Genomic DNA, 22,188 nt, shown 5'->3' on the forward strand with positions numbered 1-22,188 from the left:
AATTTGAAGTCATTTGATTGTATCATTGCCGAGATATAGCTATTTGAAGTTAGCAGTTTCAAAAAACGGGTGCCACGATATCTCAACACTGCCTTGACCAAATCGGCTAAAAATTTTGGTGAAGACTCGTTAAACAGGTCCTGTGTGCATGACGAAGGCCGATTTTCAAAAAACTTATTTTAAAAAAAGTTAACAATATTTTTGTGTTTTTCATATAAAAATCGTCAGTTTTTGATTTTTGTATTTTAAAAAAAAGCTAAATTTCTAAATCGGGCTTCGTCATGCACACGGGATATGCCTTGAGAGTCTTTACCCCAAATTTCAGTCAATTTGGTCCATCCCATCTCGAGGTATCGTGGCACCCGTAAATTTACTCGGTGTTTCGAGAAAAACGCTCAGAAAATTTGACAGTCCGCTTTGCGCATGGCAAAATTCTGAACTTAAATCGTCTCTAACTCAGTTAAATCATTGAATATCTTCATAAAACTTTCAGGAGTGATTGAAAATCATCTTTTTAGTGGATTGAATAAATTTTCTGTAATATGAAATTTTGTGATTTTCTACATGTATGTAACCCCTTAAACATGTTCTATTCCATTGCAAAACTACTTGCTTAGCATCCAAATGGATGCTGAAAGATTCAACTTATCAGCACTTGTATCAAAAATTTATAGTTTTTGATAGGTACCTAAAAGTTCTCTATGGGTAATTCTCTACCAACTCACACGAAATCGGGAAAAGTTGTCCCGACCCCTCTTCGATTTGCGTGAAACTTTGTCCTAAGGGGTAACTTTTGTCCCTGATCACGAATCCGAGGTCCGTTTTTTGATATCTCGTGACGGAGGGGCGGTACGACCCCTTCCATTTTTGAACATGCGAAAAAAGAGGTGTTTTTCAATAATTTGTAGCCTGAAACGGTGATGAGATAGAAATTTGGTGTCAAAGGGACTTTTATGTAAAATTAGACGCCCGATTTGATGGCGCACTCAGAATTCCGAAAAAACGTATTTTTCATCGAAAAAAACACTAAAAAAGTTTTAAAAATTCTCCCATTTTTCGTTACTCGACTGTAAAAAATTTTGGAACACGTCATTTTATGGGAAATTTAATGTACTTTTCGAATCTACATTGTCCCAGAAGGGTCATTTTTTCATTTAGAACAAAATTTTTCATTTTAAAATTTCGTGTTTTTTCTAACTTTGCAGGGTTATTTTTTAGTTGTAAGTTACTTTTTGCGTTTCTCTTTGTTTCGTCGTCCGTGTCTGTCGCGGGTGACCATGAATGGCCATGATCGATGACGACCAACTTTTTCAAAAAAATTTTTCGTAAAATCGCGATAACTCGTGATGTTTATGAGCAAACCCCTTATGTCTATATATCAAAATTTTTGTAATTGTCTGCTCTACAACTTTGTAGAACATTGTTACACTCTAAAAAATAACCCTGCAAAGTTAGAAAAAACACGAAATTTTAAAATGAAAAATTTTGTTCTAAATGAAAAAATGACCCTTCTGGGACAATGTAGATTCGAAAAGTACATAAAATTTCCCATAAAATGACATGTTCCAAAATTTTTACAGTCGAGTAACGGAAAATGGGAGAATTTTTAAAACTTGTTTAGTGTTTTTTTCGATGAAAAATACGTTTTTTCGGAATTCTGAGTACGCCATCACATCGGGCGTCTAATTTTACATAAAAGTTCCTTTGACACCAAATTTCTATCTCATCACCGTTTCAGGCTGCAAATTATTGAAAAACACCTCTTTTTTCACATGTTCAAAAATGGAAGGGGTCGTACCGCCCCTCTGTCACGAGATATCAAAAAACGGACCTCGGATTCGTGATCAGGGACAAAAGTTACCCCTTAGAACAAAGTTTCACGCAAATCGAAGAGGGGTCGGGGCAACTGCTGTGTGAGTTGGCGGAGAATTACCCCTATGATTTCGCATTTTTGCGATTTTTAAATTTTCATATTTTGATTTGGATGAAATTGATCCTATGTCAAAAGAAGCAATTTTGCATCAGTTATTTTTTCATACAACATTGCACATTTAGGCTGGTACAAATTTTATATAAAGTTTATGTCACTCCTCCCTTCAAAGTTGGCCCGAAAAATCAGGAAATATTTTTTCAAATAACTTAAAAATTTCAATGGTAATTCAAGTGCAATTAGCTGAAATTGCAATCAGTGCAATCAGTTTGAAATCATTTTTAGGATGTTTGAGTTTATTTAAACATCTCTTGATTTTTTTTATTTTCGATGTTTAGTATCGCAAAAAAAAAAATCGCTCTATTTTTTTTTTATTTTCGTCAAATTTTACTTTTTTGAAAACTAATGATTGCAAAACAACTGAACTAGTCTAAAATGCATTTTAAAACGCTTTTTGCATTCTTATTTTGTCACTATAGCTCGTTTTTAAAAGTTTTATTTTTTTTCTATATAAAAAGAGAATAACCATATATTTTCGAAAAAATCAAAATGCACGTGACTCCAAAGTTCGTGCTTACTCTCAAAATTAGCATGTGCTGAAATTTGTTTGACGGTTTTGTCTGTTTTATCTAGTACTTTCTGTAATTACGTGAGTTATTGATTAATTACTAAATTATGAGGATTAAATATCGAGTAATACCATACACAGAAAAAAAATCATGGTAATATTACATCTGGGAAGGGGTACATCTTTTATGTCAGAAAAAAGGTGTAATTTTACTTCTGGAAATGTGTAATTTTACAACTTTTCTGGTGTAATGTCACTTTTTCAGTCTAAATTGAAGTAAAATTACATCATAAAAGAAGTAATATTCAACCTTCCAAAATTACAGCTTCCAAATTTACATTATTTTTTACTGTGTAACACTAGCAGTTTAAAATGATGAAATTTTAATCATTGCATTCACAGAAAATCACATCTTTTATGTCAGAAAAAATGCCTTTCTTTACCTCTAAAAATGTGTAATTTTACCACTATTCTGGTGTAATGTCGCTTTTTCAGTCTAAATTAAGGTAAAATTTCATCATTCCCATCTGCTCCCAACGAGAAAGTTAAGAACACATAAATTTGAAATGATGAATATGAACGAAAAATTAAAGTCGCTCGAGGCGGGGTTCGATCCCCCGTCCTTTGGATTGGTAAGCAAAAATGCTAACCACTAGGCCATGACGACTTGGTGAGCGTGGACTGGAATTAGGAATACTGTTACAGAGAGCGAGTTGTGGCGCTATAACCACGGCAAATAGTGTCCAGGGCATTCGTGGAAATACAATGTCCCATCCCAGAGGGTCCCGGAGTACCAAACCTTCTTAGCATGGTGCTCCCAACGAATACAACCAAAAAAAAATCTCGGAGCGTATGGTGGTGTGTCCCCACGCTTCTTCCTCCCCTGTCGATTCAGAATTGTGTTGTTGTTCGAACACTCAGTGCTCAAACTCAACCCAATTACGAGTCATCTCTGCGATACGGCTTTACGCAGTAGGCCTGGCCGGTTTAACGCTTGTGATGTTTCAATGCATCCTAATGCAATGGCGCACTGCAAATGTTAATAAATGACAAGAAGAGTGCTAGGCGTCATCTAACCTAAGGCACTCTCCAGGATCCCTTCGAAAGATTGGCTGCGCTAGGGTCTGATTAGATTAGATTAGATTAAATTAAGGTAAAATTTCATCATATAAGAGGTAATATGCAGCCTTCCAAAATTACACTTTCCAAATTGACACAATTTTTTGCTGTGTTGTCTTATAAATCATCTGTTTCCGTAGTGTAGTGGTTATCACGTCCGCCTCACACGCGGAAGGTCCCCGGTTCGAGCCCGGGCGGAAACAAAGTTTTTTACTGTTCTAAACAAAATATGTAGGTTTTCCAATAAAACTGGATGTGTTTTTGACAAATTTGCAATCATACTTTTTTAAACAAAATTCAAAATTCAAAATTTAAAAAAAAGTATCTTTGCAATCAATGGCACATTCGTTTGACGATGCAGGCAAAATTATGCACTCAATTTTGATCGAAATTTGTCTCGGAAAAATCACTACAATCATTTAACAATGTGGATCGATGCAATCATAAATCGAGTATTAAAGGGCTCTAAAATTGTTCGAGATTTTCCAGAGACTCAGGACCATTGAAAATTATTAAATATATTAAATATTGAAACCTCTCATAATTAAATAGTGTCAAACAAATTGAAAAGCCATCCAGCAAAAAAAAAAAAAATCAGACGTAAACTTAATCAAATCATGTTCTCTCCATGCACTAGCTAAACTTCCAAATGAATTCCAAAATCCAAATCAGTTCGTACATGACAAAACAATTCCCTCCCATGCACAGTTCTCTTCATCATCACTGTTCTGCAAGCGCAAATCCGATAATCCTTAATGAGGTGCAACAGGACGAATCAATGTGGCAACAACTCACTCAACCCTCTTAGTTGGGCAAAATTGTTGTTGGATTCATCAAACTTTCAGGTTTAGGACCGGGACTCCATGGCGGTGTGTGTAATGGAGGGGAAAGAGAGCAATGATAGGATATTAAGCAAATCCCAAATCGGTACATAAATGAAAGGATTAAAATATTTATGAAAATTGCTTTCTTTGATGTGTTCATCATACGTATAGGTCGGTCTCTGAAATGAACCGGATCGTGGCTAAGCCCCTCGGTGCGACACACACCAATCTCCAGGGGGAAGACACCGGGCGCTGGCAGAAATGATTAACTGCACAGCAAAAAATCCGATGGTAAAATCGCATGCAAAAGCATGCACATCACCTTCGTCAAAAAAAAACACTTAATATTACACACTGCATGTACAATTTTTGCATACACAAAAAAAAAAGTTGCAACCGACGGGATTCAAACCCAGCACCAACAGTAAGAACTGGCGCGTTAGCACACTCGGCCATCAGACCGATGAAAAGCTGTAAGGATAAACGCATATATGAGCTTGACATTTGGGTCAAATAGGTTTCCCATACTGATGGGCTACATATTTCAGGGCGTAAAATTACATAAAATTGCATAAAATAATGCAATATATATTTTACACCCAGGACTTTTACACGCAGCTGGATTACTACTTTTTTAGCTGTGTGGTGGCAGCGGATTTTTTCCCATTTTCATCAATCCATCCATGCGCAACATTTTGGCACTCCCCGACCTCGGCGGGACGACCCGTCTCCGGGATCATACCATCATCCTCGCGTCCGTAGTGCGCCATGGGAGCCTGCACTGACAGTGACAGCGTCGTGACATTTCTGTCCGGGTGGTGGGCACTGTACGCAAAAAGTAAATTAAAAAAAACTTGAAATTGATTTAAAATGTCATCATGAAGTTACTAATAGACTTAAGCTGAAAATTAAACATTACATCAATCGCATGTAAATTTACATTGAAACTTCAACTTTTTTCTCACTGTGTACAGTAAAAAAGTAGTCCCCGATCCTGGACGTGGAAAGGTGCACCGGAGAGTTAATCCGGGGTGGCGTCCCACTGTGAGATTATTGGAAACACCTTATGACAGAATTTTCCACCTCTTTTGCCGTGGCTGGTTGGCTGACGGTTCAAAACAGCAGGATTTGTGAAAGAAATCCCTCTTGAGTCCTGGCGATTATTAGTGGTACGTACGACTGGCAGCAGTGCCAGACAGCGTGGTGCTCTTTCTCGCACTTGGGATATGGGTTTTCATTTGTTCGATTGCTTGCCAGATAGCGAGGTTCGATGTGGGAGAGTTGGTGAGAATGGTACTTGTGAATACCAGGAATTTTCAAGATTGGAATTTACCATTTTTTCTGATTAACCTTTTATCTAGATCATTTTATTTGATTTTTTTCAATTATAAAAAATGTTCTTATAAACCATATAAATCTACATTGAAATTTTGTTCAGTCTGATGTGAAAAAGACATTTGCTTAAAAAATTAACTTGATAAAAGAAACAAAAAAATCAGTTGTTTCCGTGGTGTAGTGGTTATCACATCCGCCTAACACGCGGAATGCCCCCGGTTCGATCCCGGGCGGAAACATTTTTTTAGCTTATGCTAAAGTTGCTGAAAAGTACACAGTTTTTTGGCAGTCAGATCACATATTAAACCTTAATTGATTTATATCATCATAATCATCATAATCATACTCATGTACTAGTCAGACTCAGTAATTTTGTTATCACAACAATAGAGGTGCAAATTTATCTAAGTATTTTTTTTAGTTTCTGACGGTCAAAGATTTGTACATCAGCACATCAACAAGGCACAACCAGCAATTTGTGTCATATTAGCATATTCCTCTCGCAGCAGTAAAAGCTATGTTTCCGCCCGGGCTCGAACCGGGGACCTTCCGCGTGTGAAGCGGACGTGATAACCACTACACTACGGAAACAGTTGATTTTATGGTTCTAGTTTGTGAGCAAAATGTTTAAAGATAAAGGCTTTTCAGCATCGAGATAGACTGGCAAGTTATTTGAAACTTAAATGGTTTTAATTTTTAAGAAAAAAATCATAATTTCTAATGTGTGAGAATTTTTTCATGTAGTTTCTGGTACCTGGTTTGTTTAATTGTTCGTATGAGCTATTTGAAAATTTACCATGTAATTTTAATTTTAACTGCTTTAACGTGAGAAATCAGAGTTAGAGTTGTTGGAATCAGTTGGAATAAGTTCTTTTGAAGGCTCGTATTTTGTGCGCAAGACGATAAATTATGAATATTCGCAATTCGATTGTTTTTTTTTAAATATTCTTGAATGAAATCATTTCACGACACATTATAAGCGTGTGCTAGTCATTTTTTTTTTAAATGTTTTCTTTAATGTTGACAAGAGTCAACAAATAACACATTTCAATCTTTTTTTTTAGTTGGCTTGAAGATAGCATGGAATTTGTAAAAATTAAAAACATTTGGATTGGAAAATGTTCAAAAATCTACTGATCAATTTAGTATCTTCGACAAAGTCAAAGGCGAATTATAAAAAAATAGTTTCACTTAAAAAATACAGATTTATTTATGTCACTTTTAAAAACAAAAATTCAATTGGCCGAAAGTATTATTTTTAATTTATTTTGTTTGTGCTTTAGAGATGATCAATGTTTTGTGCAAAAAAAGCTTAAAAATTGAATATGGTTTCAAAATACCTAAGTATTGACGAAAGTTTATTTTTTTTCGCAAAAAAAAGTTTTGCGGTGCTGTACATTGGAATTTTATAATCATTCAAAATATGTTTGATCCAGCCAAAACATGCTAAATATGATTATAAAGGCAGAAAAATGCGTTTTAGATTGTTTTAGGTTGATTTGACTTTTATGTTCATTAAAATTTTGTAGTTTTTTTTAAATATTTTTTTTTGCCCCCTTATTTTTCGGTACAATTTTTCCTCAACAAATCCTGAGAAAAATCAGTTTTTTGCGATAAGTTTACACTTAGCTTTAAATGGGGGAAAATTGGGTTCGATTTTCTCTGCTTGCTTAATTTTACTTGTAGAAAATTTATTTACAGAAAGATACAGAAATTATGAAATTAGAGATTACAAAATAGTAATTCATTATTTAGTCAACATTTGAATGCATTTTTCAATATATTTTTTATAGAATTGTATGGCATTATGGATGTGAACAGTGTGTCATATAAATTGATTTGCTACTAAATTTAAATAAGATTGATTTATTTTTATTCTTATATTGCAAAGATCCCTTTTGTAAATACAATAAAGTAAAATTCACGTTGGTTGGTTAGATTACTAATATCATTGAAGTTAAAATTTGACGAAGTGTTAAAATTTAGTATAGCGATGTTGTTTCCATCGTGAAAAAGAGATCTTTAAATGTAAGATTTAAAAAAAAAGAAAACTTGTCTTTTCTAACCCACAAACCACGTGGACACTTGTTTGGATATACCAACCCCCCCCCCCCTCCCTTTAAGGTGTCCACGTGGTTTATGGATGGTCCCCTAACACAAACGCAGCCAGTCCTATGAAAGCATGCTGGAAAGTCTTATGATTAGATTACGCCCCAAGTACTTTTCTTGTCAGTATTAATAATAGCAGTACATCCGAAAACACCCAAAAATGTATTACAAAAATTAAAGCGGCCAGCCCTACTGCGTTGTGTTTACCGCAGAGAGGATTCTGAGAACGGATCACATTTCACAGAATCTACAGGGAAGGAAGGATGCGTGGACATACCGTACCAACCGCTAAAAAAGAAAACTTGTCTTTTGAAGAAAAAAAATATCATTGTCTGCGATGTAAAATACTCCAATTCATAAAAAATATCCCAATCCACTTCCCTAAGAAACATTGCCGTGACCAGGATTCGAACCTGGGTTACTACGGCCACAACGTAGGGTCCTAACCACTAGACGATCACGGCTGTTTGGGAGTTGAAATTTAATAGTGGTGATATAAATTTCGTTTCATAGATGCCTCGTCCATCGCAATCAGTTCCGTTTTCAATTAAATTATTTTTAGACCCCCTCACGTTACGCTTGGTTGAACAAAATTGCTCAGCTACAATTAACCTACTCTTTTCTATTTTGGCTCTCTGCTTTGATCGATGCTTTATCCACTTTATTTTTGGCTGCTTTCAAGTCTTAAATTTATTTTAGTTATACGAATTTGTTTTCTACATTTTCAAAAATAGACCAAATTTAAAAGCAAAAAATAAACAAACATTAAACAGTTTATCACAGCTATGTGTACCCTTCTGCAACTTGACAAAATCAATAATCCTGCAAATTTAATTGACTCTCCTTCGGGACTCGCACCCAATGTTTCATCAACAACAAATCGAATATTCAACGAAATTAGATTTAATTGCCCCCGTGATTCCTCTCGATTGCAGCACCACAACATCACCGAGGAGGAGGATTGCCAACTAACTACGACACATGGGGATCAAGTCCACCGGGGGTGGTGGTGGATGGCGCAATCAACTAATGAACCCAAACTTCAACGTTGACGCTTGGCAAGATTTGCATCGTTCGACGACGACGACGCCGCTGCTGCCAGGGGACTTCCTTCCAGGGGCCAACCAGCAATATTAACCCTAGAGAGGGGAAAAAGAATCCCGGTTGCAGAATCGAGCCTGGATGCGCGGTGGGAAATCCATGACGAATCACGAGAAGAAAATCATGTCTTCGTGCTTCATGATTACATGACAACATGATGTTGTGTTTTATAGAGATTACATTATTTTTAGATTCACTTTATCAAAAATTGCAGATTTTTTAGTTTTACTTTGAATCAGAAAAATACTTATTTTTGAATGTTCGTTTTTATGTTTTCAAGCACTTGTAAACAGGACCTTTCGTAACTCCCTATGGATCCCGGCCCACAAACTTGAAGGCAATCGGCCCAAGTTCCCAGAGGAGGCTCCTGGAGGAGGCGAAATTAAATACCACCACGCGGGCAGACTGAGTTTATTTGATTCGGGTGGGACCCCGAAACGCAAGCCAGGGGGGCGTTACACGTCAATCAAGCGTGCATTGTGTAGTTGTTTCGCGCGGGATGACGCGTCGTCGTCCTGGTTCTGAACCTCTGGGTTTGTAATCAACGCGCAACTAGCATGTTCCGGGGGTATGTTATAGAACGGGGTGGGTTGGACGGAATAATAATAGTGCTGCTTCCCCTCAATTACTTCCTCCCCTTTGGAACTTGAGAGGTCGAGAAACCGGTTGATTACAAAATTTTGCGTAGATTTTAATTATTTCGAACATTTGATGCAACGTTTACTGCATGATCCAGATGAAATGAAGAACTTATCGCAAAATCAGCAACACCTCTCCACGATCAACAAAAGCCCATTCAGAATTGGGTTCGTACAACAACTCCCAGGAAATCTTCGGCCGTGTAATCTGGTCAAATGTACCACAACAGAAATTAACTTTTAATTTATGAATGAATGTCCCATTGATATCTGTGAATGTCCTTGAATCGGTTGGTCCCAAAAAGCAAAAAAAAAGGACACTTTCTAACAATGGAGATTTCATTCAAAACGGGGTACAATTGCTGGTGCTCCTTCTTCGATTTCAAGCCACCTTCAAAAATATCCTCGCCGAGCACTGTGTTGAAGGAGGTATCCTGCTTTTTTTTGCATCCAAAAATTTATCGATTTTCACCATCATTGGCGGGCGGGGTTCAAACAGAAGGACTCTTTCTTTCTTTCTTGCTGTGAAGAGGAGATCATATGCTTCAGGACTTTCTTTTCTCAGGACGCGATTGCTGCCGATGCTGGGCTGTTGTCTGGTTCGTTTGCCCTCTAGCCGTATATTATATCGGGTTTTGTGGAAATCGATAAGGTGATCTACTTTTCTGCGCTCTGTTTCTGGATGTTCTGTTTTTTATGCTGCTGTTGCACCGCACTGGATGTTGGGTTCCTGGAATTGTTAAAAAAGCAGCACCAAGAAGGAACGCAAAGAGGCATGAAATGAGTTCTGAAAGAAAGCGGAATTTTGTGGAACGACGCAGATTTTTTTTTCAAGGAATCGAATACCTTGCGAAGGTGGAACGGATGCTGGGTGGGAAAGACTTGTAATCGTGGACCAGGTATAAGGTATTTGTTTGAAATTTTAAATTCAAAATATATTTTATCCATTTCCGAGCTAAATCAGAAAAATCACATTTACCAAAAAAATTAGAAGAAGTATTGCAATCATTGTTTTGCTTTTCGCCAATTGATAGATTAAGCCAAAATAAATTTCAGAATTCGTTGAAAAATATAACGTTCATATCTTTGAAATTTTTTTAATTGTGATAAATTTTGTAACAAGTTATACAGGTATATTTTCGATCATCCAAAGCACAGAGGCCAAGATCACAAAATTAAGTGCAAATAAGATATTCCGAAATGTGGTGTTGAACATTAGTTGAAAATTAGAAAAGGGTAATTCTCCGCCAACTCACACAGCAGTTGCCCCGACCCCTCTTCGATTTGCGTGAAACTTTGTCCTAAGGGGTAACTTTTGTCCCTGATCACGAATCCGAGGTCCGTTTTTTGATATCTCGTGACGGAGGGTGGTACGACCCTTCCATTTTTGAACATGCGAAAAAGAGGTGTTTTTCAATAATTTGCAGCCTGAAACGGTGATGAGATAGAAATTTGGTGTCAAAGGGACTTTTATGTAAAATTAGACGCCCGATTTGATGGCGTACTCAGAATTCCGAAAAACGTATTTTCATCGAAAAACACTAAAAAGTTTTAAAATTCTCCCATTTTCCGTTACTCGACTGTAATTTTTTTGGAACATGTCATTTTATGGGAAATTTAATGTACTTTTCGAATCTACATTGTCCCAGAAGGGTCATTTTTTCATTTAGAACAAAATTTTTCATTTTAAAATTTCGTGTTTTTTCTAACTTTGCAGGGTTATTTTTTAGAGTGTAACAATGTTCTACAAAGTTGTAGAGCAGACAATTACAAAAATTTTGATACATAGACATAAGGGGTTTGCTTCTAAACATCACGAGTTATCGCGATTTTACGAAAAAAAGTTTTGAAAAAGTTGGTCGTCATCGATCATGGCCGTTCATGGTCACCCGCGACAGACACGGACGACGAAACAAAGAGAAACGCAAAAAGTAACTTTTTCAAAACTTTTTTTCGTAAAATCACGATAACTCGTGATGTTTATAAGCAAACCCCTTATGTCTATATATCAAAATTTTTGTAATTGTCTGCTCTACAACTTTGTAGAACATTGTTACACTCTAAAAAATAACCCTGCAAAGTTAGAAAAAACATGAAACTTTAAAATGAAAAATTTTGTTCTAAATGAAAAAATGACCCTTCTGGGTCAATGTAGATTCGAAATGTACATTAAATTTCCCATAAAATGACATGTTCCAAAAAAATTTACAGTCGAGTAACGGAAAATGGGAGAATTTTTAAAACTTTTTTAGTGTTTTTTTCGATGAAAAATACGTTTTTTCGGAATTCTGAGTACGCCATCAAATCGGGCGTCTAATTTTACATAAAAGTCCCTTTGACACCAAATTTCTATCTCTTCACCGTTTCAGGCTGCAAATGATTGAAAAACACCCCTTTTTTCGCATGTTCAAACATGGAAGGGGTCGTACCGCCCCTCCGTCACGAGATATCAAAAAACGGACCTCGGATTCGTGATCAGGGACAAAAGTTACCCCTTAGGACAAAGTTTCACGCAAATCGAAGAGGGGTCGGGGCAACTTTTCCCGATTTCGTGTGAGTTGGTAGAGAATTACCCAAAATGGTTCTCGATAAGGGTGTCATGTCAATCCAAGCAACTTTGTTGAGGACACCAAAATGGTAAGTCGCAATCAACGCCTTCAACGACTAATTTTATCAAAAGCATGTCGAAAATATTGTTAAATAGAATTTTTTAATGTTCAAAACGTGTCACGATTTTTATCAATGAAAATAAGGTAAAACAAAAATAAGAGAAAACGGAATAAATTTAGGAATTCTTTCGACAATTTTCTTTTGAAGAAGACACTATTGATTTCCAAAAAAAGAGTTTTGGACCATAATTCGAACAAGTCTTGAAGACTATGCAAAAATATGCAGTAGAACAAAATTTATATAAAATGTAATAAGTTTTGCCTCGGTGCCTCAAATTCAGTTTTAAATGAAAAAAATCGAAGGTTATAATTTAAAAAAAAAAACTAGTTTCAAAGAATTTCAGACAACATTATGACAACATTTTATTAAGCAGCATCCTTAGTGATGGTACATTTCTGGGGTATTGTTTTTAAAAGGACCCATACAAAAATTTGTTTTGCTTGTTTGGTGTTTTTGAATACCCTTGACTCAAGTAAAAAAAAACCCAAAAAAAAAACAAATAGCAAAAATTTAAAAGTTTGATTATAGGACCTTTAAAAAAAACTCAAGAGTTGACGTATGATAAATGTGATATAAGATTTGCACATTTTTAATCAGATTTAAACAGGGGGTAGCGGAGTAGCCGCCATCTTGGAAGTTCAGTGGCATCTTCAAGGAAATGATAAAATTTGCCACCAGCAACACAATTCACGTACAAACCCAAACAATGATTTGTTATGGGCTACCTTTTGACAGCTAATGCTTTTGTTGTGGACCAAGATATGTACATTAGATAAGGCGGGATTTCCCAGCAGTCAAAATAGTTAGTACAAAACCCGGATTTTATATGGAGATTTTCAGAAAAGGGTAAAATTGACGATTTTCCGGCCAAATTCCACCGGATTTTTTTTTCTGCAGGGTTGTTAAGCATGCTTAATTGAACCGAAAAACGCGTTTATCTGAATTTATTTTTTTGAAAAAATATTTTTGTTTTAAAAGCGTATTTCGGTTAAGTTTGGCATATTTAACAACCCTACAGAAAAAAATCCGGTGAAATTTTCCCCGGGAAATGGTAAAATTTTCACTTTTCTGAAAATCTCCATATAAAATCCGGGATTCGTGAAAACTATTTTGACAGCTAGGAAATCACCTTATCCACAACAAAAGCACTAGCTGTCAAATGGTAGTATTTTGAATTGTCGTTTTTAAAAATTATCAACGCAATGTTGGATTTCAATCAGGAGTTCAAAAAAAATCAGAATTTCCCCATCCATCCCATGTTTTCTAAATCATTCATTTCGTAAAAAACAGACCCACTCATGATAGCAACCGAGTTCACCTAAGAAAAAGAAAAAAGCAAAATCAAATGAATGACGCATTACGGGTCGCTTTTCCTGCCCCCCAAAATTGCGTGTATGTGTGTGGCTTAGGGTGACAATAAAAAAAATCGACCTCAGGAATAGAGTTATTTACGTGCGTATGTATTGCGTGTACGTACACGAAAACAAGTGAGGTTAAATTTTGTTCGGCCAGCAAAATCAAATGGTGCGCTACACAGAAAAAAAAAGTTGAGTTTTGGAATGTTGAAAATTTGGTAGGTTGAATATTACCTCTTTATTTGTGTAATAGTAAATAAAAATGTGTAAAAATGTGAATCTGATGAATATTCATCAAAAACTGATGAAAATTCATCATTTTCTGGGATAAAATTTATCATTTATTTTGCCACAAAATCTGTCACCATTTCCTGATGAACATTACCATCATTTTTTTTTTCTGTGTAGTGTGCGTACGCGAAACGTCATAAAGCCCCCTAAGGAATCTTCCTTTCGCAAAAATAAGTAACTGTGAAAATTTTGAGCGTAATCGTTTAAGATATAAGGGTCGCTATTGAACTATTGAAAAAAATAATTCCATATAAAAACGTCTTCTTTAATTCGCTAACAATACGCCAGGTTTAACTTGGATTGTTTTGCGGTCTTCGACAAAGTTCTTTGCCAATCGAGCCAGATTTTTTTTTTCTTGTCACCCTAGTGTGGCTTTAATTTTCCCTGGAACAAGCCGATGTTGGCCACGGGAGGGCATTGACAGCAATCCTGTGTGGACGAAGAGAAGGAGGACGGGAGTATAGCGAAAAAGAAATCCTGTGATTTTGTGAATAAGATTTCTCCGCTTTTTTCCCACTCTCCGCCCGGGAGGAACCTCCGGAAAGTGCAATTATTTGAAACCTAATATTTCTTGGAATAGGTTTCCCATTGTGCAAGATTTTTTTTCGGAAGGCGGCACGACGGCTAGTCCTAGCGGGTATTTTGTTCTAAGGATTTGATTTGATTTTTTTTTTGAAAGTTGAAGGGAACAGTAAACGCTGTGACCTCTGAGTCAAATCAACATGATTTGCTAGAAATTGAGGTTAATTTTGTGATTAAACACATTTTGATGAATGAAATAATACTCTGGATCTTGGCTTAACCAATACCACAAAAAAGTGAAAATTAAAATGTATTCTTGCTTTGCTATTTGAACTAAATTTATTTTTTTGACATTCGTTTACATGTTGTTTAAACCAACTAAGCCAATTTGCTATTCTTACTCACATATTATCCTGATCCTGAACAAAAACTACAACTTTTCTAAAGTCTCTCAATTGGGTACTAAAGCCCTATGTCAATTTTTATCTACAACGGTAAAAAACACGATCAAAAACCATTTCTGATCACTTTTTTTTCATTTTAATGCAATTTTTTTTTGGACAAGACAACATTTTTTCGATGGATCAACTATGGTCCCCTTGGAACGAGCTGTCAAGTAGGAGCTTTTCTGTCAAGAAGGACCGCGAGGTTAATTTTTCAAAATTGATTTAAAATTCATTTTAAACTCTTTGTGGTCGTACAAAGGGTCATTGTATTCAGAAAAATAAGCTTTATCGCTGTAAACAATAATATCAGCAATCTAAGCTTCATTTTAGGACCCAATTGTGAAGATTATACATAGAAGCTGCGTTACTTTAATCAATATGGTTTTTAGTCACTCTCAGATTTTTTTAAATCATCCACCGTAAAACATAAGTTCGAGTTTCGACTGCACTCGGTGGGAAGGTTATTTGTTTATGATTTTACGACGATCCTTAAAACCCATCCTATTTGCTACCCTGCTGAAAGTTATTTACTTCAAGGATCTTCATCACTCGCAACCTCAAGGAAACTAGGTCTGTTCGCCTGTAAGTCAAAGAGCAATAAAATATAAACGCAACCCGTCATAAAATTGATGCCAAAAAGAGGAAAAATGCAGTGCCAAAAAAAGCGGCCATAAATTACAGCGCGATTCATGTGTGGTTTTCCGAACAGCCCTTGGGGATCCTTTTTTTTGAATAAGTTTATTTTGTTCCCAAAGTTGGCACCAGAAGTGTTAAAAGTTTTTGTCGCCTCTGAACTTTTGTGTGTGTGTGTGTGTGTGTGTGTTCCATATTTCATCCTTCGTAGATGGTAATAAATCAAAAATCGCTCAAGAAACTGGCTTGGATTTCTTTTTTGCGTGCAAGATGGTTAAGTGCGTGAGCATTATCACGAGTCATTCAATTTAAAAGATTCTTTCGTGTTCTTCGTTATTTTTAGAATTTTCACTGGGTCATTGTTTGAACTGCTCTTGCTGTTTAATTATTTCACTGAGTACCAATTTAATAATCTTGCTTTATTTATTCCAGGAGGATTCTCAAGATACTAAAACTACATCTGTCCAAGAATCGAGCAAAAGTCGTTGCAGCCAATTGAATTTTCTTCATTTTCGCCAACAGAAGCAGTTCTGATTCAACCCGAGTATTGCAAATAATTGGTAAATTGGCTTCGTTTACCCGGGGACCGAATAAAAGACTAAATTGTCTCATCGACGACGACGACGGCGACGCGCTGATTAAATTAGAGCTGACTAAGTTTTATTTCCCGACATGTCGCGATGCCAAAGTCACTGGCCCGAGGAAGCCAACGGTTTTGCAACAGGAGCACACATAAAAAACCTATCCGCAGAGATGTGCTGACGACAAGACACGACTCAGAATTGCGCCCATAAATCTTGGCTTGGCTCTAATTGAGAACTGGCCAAATTAGCTTTCCCTCTGATTGGTTGGCCAGAACCAGTAGCGTGGACCACTAGATTGATATTGACGCTTTTTATTTCTCCGAACGACGACGTCTCGGATTGGACCTCAGCAGATTGGTGTGAGACATTGCTGCTGCTGGTTGACATGCTCGAGACTCAGGAGACTACACACAGGATGGAATTACTTGAGCTCATTGAGGAATTTACTGCATCAGCAACCGGTCCACAAGTGTTTCAGAAGGAGGAGTCTTGGCGAATGATGGCGGTCTGGAATTGGGCTGTGAAGTTTAGGACATCTTGATGATCTCAAAAAATTAAGCACAGTTTATCGTATGAACCTATATGAAGTAAAATATTCAGTTATTTTAATGCAATAGATTGAACAAATTTACAGATTTTTTTGCATTTAAAATCAAACCAATAGTTGCCGAGTTATAACCGCGTTTTTTTTTAATTTTGATTAAATATTGATAATTGCATCCAACAAAGAGCATTAAAAAATCGCTCACAAATAATAACGGTTACCTCTATTCTGAAACTATGTTCAAATATCAGACTCTTTACCCTCGTTCACCGTAAGTGGAAAGTTACTGCCCGCAATCCATCACTCAATTTCAGCAAACTTTTGGCTTTTAATTGTTCCTCGTACGTCTCCATAGAACACTTACACTTTTAAGCGTATCCTTTACCCGGACACGACGAAAACTTTGCACTTCCTACACCTTAACCGCAGGAAAATTTCCAAGAAAAGACCAAGCCCACGTTCTCTGGTAATTATTCCCAGAGCTCTCTTCCGGGCAACCCTTGTGGAACCCTGGAAAAACAAATGGCACAAGAAAGAAGTGTAAATTATTCTAATTAAACTATTAATCATCAGGATAAATGATTGTATTTTCCTGTCTCGGTCACGGTTTCTCAACCCTTTCTCGACGAAAGGTTACGAGGAGAAAATTTTCGCCAAGAACGCGCAGGTCCTGCAGCATGCTGATGCGATACTCTTTCTTTTGGAAGAAAATCAGGAAAAAGAGAGAAGGAAAATTCCCCGAGAAAAGCTTCTAGGAAAATGTGGAAAAGGATGGTGATCCTTAAAGGTCTGCTAATGTTCGCAAAGCGGAGGACCGCACCGGAGCGCGAGGGAGGAGAGTAAAAAATCGAAGCACTTTTGCCCGGCCAAAAAGATTTGCCGAAGAAAAATGCCCCGACAAAGACGCCCATTTTCTTATCTTTGGCACAGGAAAAGTTTTAGCTTTTTACCGTCCGTCCAACTCGGGTTTGGGGGACTTGGAGTGGGAGCTGGAGCTTAGAAGCATGATGGCGATATTTTGTCAACCCAGGTGTGCTCTTTAAACTTGGCCGTAGCTTCTGCGGTGACTTCGAGCACACGTGAACACGTCTTGCTGAACTGGCTGGAAGAAGACCATCAAACTTAACCTCGTGGAACGGGTTGGTGGAGTGAGTTTGGTAAAGAGCGGAATTTGCTATAACTATTATATTTTTGTCTGTGTTTTTTTTTTATTAAACATTAGGAAGACATTAATATGACAAGCTTGGCCACGACTTTTACAGGAAAAAAGTCACTTAATAAAAAAAAATCAATTTAGGTGAAACGGTGCACGATATTGAAATTTAAGTGCAGTTCTTTCCAATTTTAAATTACATTTTTCATCATAAAATTAGACAATTGTATGTTTTATATAAAGTTTTGAAATTAAAAAAAAACAGGGGGCCAAAAAATAATTATTGTTGCTTATATTTGTTTTACATGAAAAAATTGTGCAATTGATTATAACAAATTTTAAATATATTATGGCTATAGTTTTGATCAAAAAGGACATTTCCAGATTTTAGCAAATTTGGAACTTTGAGATTACTGATCGGAAGTGGACTAATACTTTAGGAAAAAAATTTTTTTTTATAATTTAATTGATATTTTGCAAATTTTCGGAGCTATAAAACCTATAATAATGTATAAAGCATATTGTAATAATGTATAAAGCATATTGCTCCAAAAGCTGAGTATATAATGTTAAATTATTTTTTTTACGTTTTGCCCGCTTTCGACCTTGACCAGAACCGAGAGACATAAAATCAACGCCAAATGAATTTTGACTAGCTTGTGTCATAACTCAATACATATTTTCTTTGCATATAAAACATATGCAGAAATGAGAATTAAAAAAAAAAAGTTATTTTGCGCAGTTTAACATCTGTGTCAACAATAAAAAAAAGGTTTTTTTAGGGTGTTGATATTTTTTCTTAAAAGTTCTAAGCAATACACTAAAATCCCGATGATTTGACACCAAGAGCTGTCGAACCAACGAGGAACAAACGAAAAAGTGTCAAACTTAGAAGGGTTAAGTCCCAAGTAACATTTTAAAACCAACTAGCCACCACCTAGTTTTATTAAGGTTTTATGGTAGCATCTTGATTGCCTAATGGCTTTATTTGGACATTCACCACAACCAATATGCAAGAGCTAATTAAAAAATTCTAACAAGGTTTTATGCCTCGGACATAAAACCTGGTGAAAATAAAAGCCGAATGGCTTTCAATGAAGTTTTATAAAAGTTTTAATAGAGGCTTGAAAACTACATGGCAATGCCACACGGTTTTATCGCATGCTTCTTTAAAACCAAAGGTGTAGATGTTATGTGCCATTAGGCATGCAAAAAGCTCACTTAAAACCATAAGCTCCTAAAAGAGCATTTAACGCAGCCAAAGAGCAATCCTTAAATATGGCGCTAAACGCGGGGTCTGATTCAAAATGATTGACCGCCATCTAAGCAGAAAAAATTGATAAAAAAACATAAATTTGATTAAAATTTGACGAAGACACACAATTATGATGCACTTCTGACATCGTAGCCATAGGAGTTCAAAAATAATTTTTTTTTTTGAAATGTGGATAAAAAAATTTCATTAAAAACTGTGATTGCAGATGAAATATTTTTGATGAAGCGAGGATTTTTTTGGCTCAATCTCCCCCACATTTATTCATAAAATTTCAACCGCAGTCGAATTTGAGCTATCAATTGCAAGGAATCAGCTTAGAAATTATTTTGATTACCTCCAATATCTCTCATCGCCATTTTTGACAACCATCTCCATTATTTCATTTGGCAAGACGAAGACTTTTTTTTTGCCAGAATAAAATCGGTTTGTCATAAGACGCATGAAGACGTATGAAATGTGATTTTTCCCTAACTCGTAACAAGGATTTAACAAAGGTTTTATTGAGGCTTTGAAGAGTTGTAAAGTCCTGAACTTCTATGTAGGTTTTATAAATAGGCCTTAACAACTTTTTGCGGAGGTCCTTTTGGGTTTTAAGTGGGGTTCATCGAGGTTCTGGGGAGTTTGTTGCGACTAAGTGGTTTTAATGTTGGTTTTGGCTGATAATAGCTTTTAAAAAGCTCAAAATTTTACTTGGGATGTACCTAAAACTTATCCGAAGACGCCAAAGCGATTCGAAAATCCGTTCTCAAGATACAGATGTTTGAATATCTTAATAGCATTTTTGTTTGAAGAGTTTCTAAAGTTGTATGGACAAAAGAATGATGCAAAATAACTTTTTTAGTTTTAGATAAAGCACCTATAACGTTTCATCAAAATAAAATTGCATACATTCAAATATATTTTTTATAATTAGCTTATTTTTGTGAAAAGTGCTCTATTCGTTTTTAATAATAATTGGTCAGAGTTTATTTTTTGTGCACATTTAATTTATATTTAGGACAATTCATCCTCAATTCCAAAGCCCCTCCCGCCAACGGTAGTGCCTCCATAAAACTTTCGTCCAGATTGCTCGCCGGCATCCTTGGCGGGAAATATCCTGGCTGGACCGGACCGGATCGGCATAGCTTGGAGGTAGGAGGAGAAAATCTCGGGAGTGCGGTTAGAAATTTATGGATCTGCCCGCTTCTTTGGCACCTTCGTTTTGCTTCTTCGTGTTTTTTTTTCGTCTTATTTTTTAAACTTCACCTCGTCCCTCCCTTTGGACGCGTGGAGGCGGATGTGTGAGGTTGTGCATGGCAGGACTTCCGGTTAGATATCGGTTGTAAAGGACCGGACGGACCCATGCATACCGACGAACCACACACACAAACATACGTGTGGGATGTTGTGTGTGCGTTCGTTGTGATGCTGCGGGTTTCAAGAAATTTGTGTGAACCGGGTGTTTTGGAGGGGTGGTGAGGGACAAACTGGAAGAATTTTTCACCTACGCTTCCACTGACGTACTTTGGTTTGGAGTCTGCTCTAAAAATATGGAAAAGTACCACAAGACCAAGTTTTCTGATCTGAGTTGGGGGAGGGATAAATTGGAAAGGTAGCATGGTTTAAAACGAACTTAAAAAAATGTTATGAACATTTTTGAAAACACTAAAAATCTATGTTTGAAACATGAAAAAAAAACTAAAAAAAAAACTTTTTAAGCTTAACTCGCCCCAAAAATGATTTTAAAATTGTACATTATTAAAAATAAAAAATAGACTAAAGCAAAAAAAATTAATCTTTCAATCATTAAAGACTACTGAAACCATTCTACCTTTTAAAAAAAGTGGGATATTTAGCTTCCATTGGAGAGGCAACTGTGTGACTCCCACACATGGCCACCCGGCAATGGCACATTGTGGCGGAAATTTATAACGTCTTAAAGTTTTTGACTTTTGTCGGAGCGTGTGAGGGGCCTGTGCAAAAAGGTGTAGTTTTTCCATCGCTTTTTAAAAAGGACTCGTAATATGTTAAGAGGGGAGGGTGGTGGCAGCGAAAACTTTGGTGCCGCTGTCAATTTCAAGTTTTTGCACCCGAAAGTTTTTGAGGCTTTGTTTTAACTTTGAGGAAATTTATCAAGGTGGAGGGATTTTTTATGGCTGTTTTCAAAACATCATTTTGAACTAATTTATAAATTTTTAATGTTTAGGCCGTTGCAAATATTTTTCAAAGAATTAAAAACTGGGAAAATACTAATACAAAACAATTTGTTTTTTTCAAAGAACATTACAAGTTTGAAAGAATGTGATACTAACTTTCTAAAACTAGAATAAATTATTTAAAAGAATATTAATTATTTTTAGACATTTTTGAGTTGAGCCGATTTCGACCATTTGTATTTTTTGTATTTTGTCGCTCAAACTTTGTGGGGCCTTCTCTATGACCAAAGAAGCTATTTTGTGTCATTTGTTCACCCATACAAGTCTTCATACAATTTTGACAGCTGTTCAAACAAAAATGGAACTTACGTAAATATTCGAAAATCTTTAACTTTTGAATGAATTTTCTGATCAATTTGTTGTCTTCAGCAAAGTTGTAGTAGGTATTGTTGAGGAATAATCAGAAAAATGGTACACGGAAAAAAATGCGGATTTTTTGAAAACTGTTTTTTTTTCACCAAAACTCAATTTCCCAAAATACGTATTTTTTATTTTCGAGATTTTTTGATATGCTTTAGGGAACAAAAATCCACAATTTTTGAGCCATAGAGTAGTATGGTCAAAAATTCTGCTGCAAAGTTTTTTTAAATAGTGATTTTTTGAAAAAAAATCGAAATTTTATACAAACAAAATTTACCCGCATTTTTTTATGTAAAATTGAATTTGCAATCGAAAAGTACTTTACAGATTTTTCAAGATATAGCCACCGAAAGTTTGATTTCAGTGAAATATTTGCAGTTTTTCGATTTTTAGAAATAGTTACCATGAATGACAATTTCTAAAAATATTTTTGTTGAAAAGTTTAAAAAAAATTCTATAAAATTGTGTAAGAGACATTGAAGATTGGACTTCTGGTTGCTAAAATACAGCGGCCTTATCTAAAAGTACAAAAATA

General features: G+C 35.9%; 4 non-coding genes across 4 annotated transcripts; 2 read left to right on the top strand and 2 right to left on the bottom strand.

Annotated features, from left to right (window-relative positions):
- The first annotated feature begins 3,747 nt into the window (after positions 1-3,747).
- Positions 3,748-3,820, top strand: Trnav-cac. Its single transcript has one exon. It is a non-coding gene; the product is annotated as a tRNA-Val (tRNA).
- A 2,122-nt stretch (positions 3,821-5,942) lies between these two features.
- On the top strand, positions 5,943-6,015 carry Trnav-aac. Its single transcript has one exon. It is a non-coding gene; the product is annotated as a tRNA-Val (tRNA).
- Positions 6,016-6,294: 279 nt separating this feature from the next.
- On the bottom strand, positions 6,295-6,367 carry Trnav-cac. Its single transcript has one exon. It is a non-coding gene; the product is annotated as a tRNA-Val (tRNA).
- Positions 6,368-8,277: 1,910 nt separating this feature from the next.
- Trnah-gug lies at positions 8,278-8,349 on the bottom strand. The gene has a single exon. It is a non-coding gene; the product is annotated as a tRNA-His (tRNA).
- Positions 8,350-22,188: the final 13,839 nt, after the last annotated feature.

Source organism: Culex quinquefasciatus, chromosome 2, assembly GCF_015732765.1.
Source record: "Culex quinquefasciatus strain JHB chromosome 2, VPISU_Cqui_1.0_pri_paternal, whole genome shotgun sequence".
Classification (NCBI taxonomy): Eukaryota; Metazoa; Arthropoda; class Insecta; order Diptera; family Culicidae; genus Culex; species Culex quinquefasciatus.